This window comes from Malania oleifera, chromosome 5 (assembly GCF_029873635.1).
Source record: "Malania oleifera isolate guangnan ecotype guangnan chromosome 5, ASM2987363v1, whole genome shotgun sequence".
NCBI classification, from domain to species: domain Eukaryota; kingdom Viridiplantae; phylum Streptophyta; class Magnoliopsida; order Santalales; family Ximeniaceae; genus Malania; species Malania oleifera.
The window spans coordinates 69,662,635-69,668,315 of record NC_080421.1 but is presented as its reverse complement, the minus strand read 5'-3'; positions in this window follow the sequence as shown (position 1 = coordinate 69,668,315).

Here is a 5,681-nt window from a genome sequence, read left to right as displayed (position 1 = left end):
TATCATAACCCCAACAACACAATTATATAATTTAAATTCAGTATATACCCAAGTTCTCCATATAAGGACCAGCCTCACAGCTCAGAAATGAAATCATCTAAGGTTGACCGTGGCTTTTTTGAGGCTATCGACTGCTTCAGAAAAATCACAAGAAATCGTTGACGTATTTCCGCCTCTAAACTACAAAAAAAAATCCTATACTTCTCAACACGAAACCTATTTCTCAACACCTAACCTATCCATCTAGTATCCTTATCCTAACTAATTCTTATACTCTGATATAAATCATTCGTAGATCTGTAGAATCTCAAAACCTAATAACCATGCTTCCACCTGTATTCACATATATACACATCTCCAAAACATAACCTACACTTCCAGTATTCACAAACACTAGTATGTTTCACAACCATCCATTTCTCAGAAGACTTAAAACATAAAACATAAAACATAAAATATTTACGTCCCAAAATATTATCAAAATTATACTATTTTCCTCAAAAGTGCTATAACAGCTCAAGCTCTCTAAGCTCAATCCAGTGGAGGTCCTGAAAAAAATAAGTTCATATTCGGGTGAGACACATCTCAGTAAGGGAAGAAATAATATATTAAAACAGTGTGTGACTAACATGAGATTTGTATATAACATATTATTCATCATTTTCAAATCATTAACATAATTTCTGAAATCATTTTTTGACCCTATTCAAATACATGAAAGGTATTTTACTCATGAAATTACCTAAGGATAGGGGTGATTACCTGCCCATACAAGTAGCACCCCTATGCTCTAATATTTTAGGCAACCCAAAGGTCACAGCTGAAGCATACTAGGGCACTCACCTTACTCAGTAAACCCTCAAGTGATAGATTAATCTCATACTCACACAGTTCATACAAAAGTTTGCCGATGAAGGCTCCCAAGAATAGGGAAATCTACCCGCCCATACCAGTAGTTTCCCTCTGCCCTAACACATTATGCAGCCTACTGCTACACCTGATACAACTAGGGCACTCGCCTTTCTTAGCAAGCCCTTGAGCTAAAAGTTTGCCTCGCCCAAACGTAACATGTTCTATTAGCATAAATACTGATAATACCATAATACATTATTTTGTTTGCCATTATTTTGCATTTCTCACCTGTTCATGTTTTCTTCTTTTACTTTTCATTTCATTTAAGTTTAAGTGACTCTTTCCCATTTTACATTGTTCACATTTGACATTTCATTTCCGTTTCATTCATTTCCATTTTCATTTCATTTCATTTCATACCCAACATATTTCAACTATTTTACCCAACATCTTTTAGCCGTTTTACCCAGCATTTTTCAGCTATTTTACCCAACATCTTTCAACTGTTTTATCCAACATTTTTCAGTTGTTTTATATGGTTGCATTAACACTCACATGCAATGTAATAACTTAAGAAATTAATCAGGGCCTCATCGACGAACGCAAGGAATTTGTTGACGAGGGTACATGAGGGTCTCGTCGATGAGAAAATACCGAGAGGGGCTTTAAGGCACTCTGAAATTCGTCGACGAGATGACATGTCTCGTCGACGAACCCGGGGCTATAAATAGTTAAAACCTGGATTTTTTAGTGTATTTTGGCGTAAGACTCTCTCTCTCTCTCTCTCTCTCTCTCTCTAAACGTCTCCCTCTCCTTCTCTCTTTGATCACAACCCCGTTTCTCGCCGGATCGACGATCTGAGACCACCACAACGCTCCTAGGAAAGTTCTCCACAAGTCTTTCGGAGCGGATTGTTGGTGGGAGTGGTTCGAATTTCATCCCAATCTTAGGGTAAGACATTTTATTCAAAATTTGTTTTCCCTACAGTTATACAAAACATAGTATACAAAGAAATAATGATATTTTGTTCTAGGAGATGTTGTTTTTAGGATGTTGAGTGGGGAACCCTGCGAGTATAGGGTCATAGTATAGTAGGGGCTTTTCAGAATTCAGGTAAGAGAAATATGCTATCCTAGGAGTTTTAAAAATGTTAATAAAGATTTCATAGATACATATATACCAGTTTATTATACAGTTTTTACAAAATAAAAGTTTTAATGTTTGTGTGGGCTGAGTAGATATTTATTTGATACAGAACTTATATAGCTTTTTACTAGCATATCATGTTATACAGCTTATACAGATAATTATCTAGATCAGTATACATATACAGATGTTTATTCAGATCAGTATATTATAGTTTTATTTAGAATCAGTATGTTACAGTTTTTATATAGATCAGTATATGCAGTATTTATAGTATGTCATATTTCCTAATACCATAACATTCAGAGTATACAGATAGATTATACAGACAGATTATACAATCAGATATTCAGATATTACAGTGTTATGGTTATTTTGGAAACATGGCGAAAACAGTAAAGATAATTATAGTATATGTATTTTTATAGTATCAGATCTTTGCAAAAAGATTATAGACAGATACAGATTATAGAACACGGTACCGTTGCTAATACAGATAGAGTGCAACCACATATCTCAGATAGTGTGTAGGTATCGTCAAACCGTGCTCGGAGAGGATACAGCTCCCCAGTTCGCTGGGAGGAGGGGGCTGGTTTGACGAGACAGTAGTCCAGTTTCGCGCCTAGGAGTGGATGCAGTTTGGCCGAGTTGAGGTAGTGTATAGTGACTTACCCGGTGGGCCAACCAGAGTTAAGTCCCGCCTACGGGCCGCACAATCCTATTATAAGGGGTTAAATCATGACGTATAGAGTTCTAGGAAAAAGCACAGTTATATACGTGATGAGAATCAATAAGCACCATGGAAGGATCCATTATATGTTTCAGTTGGGCCTATCATCAGAGTGAGATCCAAGAATATCAAAGAAATACTTCACGGGCTGATTCAAGATATTTGGCTTATTCAAAAATCGGGCACTCCAAGCATGGCCCAAAGAAAGATGAAGACTTACTAAACTAAATTCAAGTTTGTGATGGAGCTAATCTTACTTAATGACTCTAATCTCCTTATTAATAATTGTGTGCTAATTCAAATATAGGATTTGACTTAATGGTGTATTGCAAGGCAACTTAGCTTGCATAGGTTTTTAGTAAGTTGTGATAGTCATTAATGTGTCTAGTAAGTTGGTGTATTTATTATGTGTGTCTCCCATGTTTGTGTGGGAATTGCTAAATATTTAATGTCCTTGTCTCCCATGTTTGTATGGGAATTGCTAAGTATTTAATGTTCTTGTCTCCCATGTTTGTGTGGGAATTGTTGAGTATTTAATGTCCTTGTCTCCCATACTAGCTATATATATCTCACCATTGTAAGAAGGAAGAGAATAAAAATGTGAGGCATTGAGGCTTTGTTTCTTCTTGGTTCTTTTGAAGAACTTTTCGAACTTATCGGGATTTCTCGTGGCGTTCACCAATGACTTATCAAACGGCTTTCCACCACCGTTTGTGGCGTCTTCCTTATACCAAGGTTCGTGTTTCGCACCAAACAACGGGTTGAGGTCATATATACCAAAGTTCTTGTTTGTCGTAAACAACGGGTCGAGGTCTACCATTCATATCTATCCAAAAATCTGAATTTTAGCTCTCTTGGGCAAGCATTCCAAAATTGTTTGCTGGGTCTCAACGCGTGTCGATTGAGGTTCGCATCAATACGTGTATACAGTTTTACAGCATTTAATGAATATAGTATGATATTAGCAGTATGAACGATAGAAAACTCAGATGATACAGTTATATTTTAAGCAATGACATACGTAAAATATATTTTTACTGATTTCTCAATTTATATAGTTTTGAATGTTATTATTAAAGTTATGCAACTTAGTCGTCACATACTAGTAATAGTATATTTCCACTTACTAAGCGTCGACTCACCCTATTATTCTAACATTTTTCAAGTGAGCTAGTTAGACAAGTAGATCAGGCTCGCAAATAGAGATTTCCTGATTACCCTGGTTATAGGGTAAGTTTGTGTAGAGTTTTGCATTTTGGAGTAGGTGACACTGGAGAGAGAGATGTATTATATAGTTATGGTCTGAAAATACTGAATTCTGGTATTCTATATATGTGTATATATATATATATATATATATATATGGTTATGTGATTTATGTTTTTCAGCTGCATAGGAGTGCCCATTACATACAAATATCGGAGTAGTTTATAGTAAAAAGAATAAATAGAATAATATTTGGGTCGTTACATGCAACATATTTCATATAACATTTTCATGCTCAATTCATTTCCTGTATATCCTGCATCTTATACATATAACATATTTTCACACAACATTCTTATTTACTCATGTCACACTATTTAATAGTAAAATTTATATATATTCTCTATAAAATAAGCTAACACATATTTAACATTCACATACTGAAAAAAAATACATTTAATTTCTTACATAATTATTCTAAAAAATATTTCATTTTCATCAGTTCAATTTCACATATACGTATCTAATAAAATAGCCCTAAGCTCCGAAAGCATAATTTAAAGGATTGGCATTTTAAACTTATACTGAAACATATACACACATATATATATATATATAACACAATTCATTTTCCATTAAATTCATAAAAATTCTAATTTAATATATATTTTTTCCCTTACCTAAATCCTTGAATTACGCCAACAGGGACCTCGAAAGATACCTGCGACATTCACCCCGATCCTGAATCAAAAATCCTAATTCTATTAAATTAACCCTAAATAAAATACTATTTTAACATTTTCTAGGTGCATAAATTCTAATTAAATAATTATACCCTCAAATATAATCAATTTACCTAATTTCTCAAATCTCACTCTTGCTTTGGAGTGAGGTCTAGAAAACCACAAACAACAATTTAATCACGCCAAAATGACGACAATTGCGACTATGATCACGTCATGGTGCCCGATCGTCAATTTAACGACACATTTAAAGAGAAATTGAGAAATTAGGGAAAAGTTATCTTACCCCAGGAATGATGCCTATACTGCTCCCAGAACAAATCCGCTCCAGTAAAAATGTCGATAGCAGAACTAAGAACCTAACGACACCTACTGTTTCCCGATTAGCCGCAAATCCGTTGAAAAATTGAGAGAAAGAGAGAGAGATGGGGACGAAGGGAGGCGTTGGGGCGCAGGAAAATTTTCAAGGGCAGGTGGCGGCAATATCTCCTATCCTATATATATATATATATATAATATCATATTATATTATATTATTTAATTAAAAATAATAAATATTTAATTAATTAATTAATTTTTTATTTTTTTAAACTTTAATTTTAATTTAATTTAATTTTTATTTTTTTATTTTTATTTTTTTTGAATCACTACAATTATAGCTATTTGAACAGTTAGGCTTTGTAACACAAAAATATATTAGAAAAAGAAAAAAAATATTAAGAAATCTATATTTTCATATTTAACTATCAAATAAATTAAAAAATACCAAACTTAAAAACAAAATCTTAATTTTACATATCATTAATATTTAATTTTTCATTATATTAAAATAAACTCATTTTCAATAATATTTAATAAAGAAAATGCAAGAAAAAATGAGTTCCCTCATTTTCCTTTAAAACTCTTGATCCAAACCAACCATAATAATTGATGGATTAGAATTTTGTGAAAAATATCAATTCAATTTTTGTCATCTCAATAGGTATGCCAAAAGGAAAACAAAA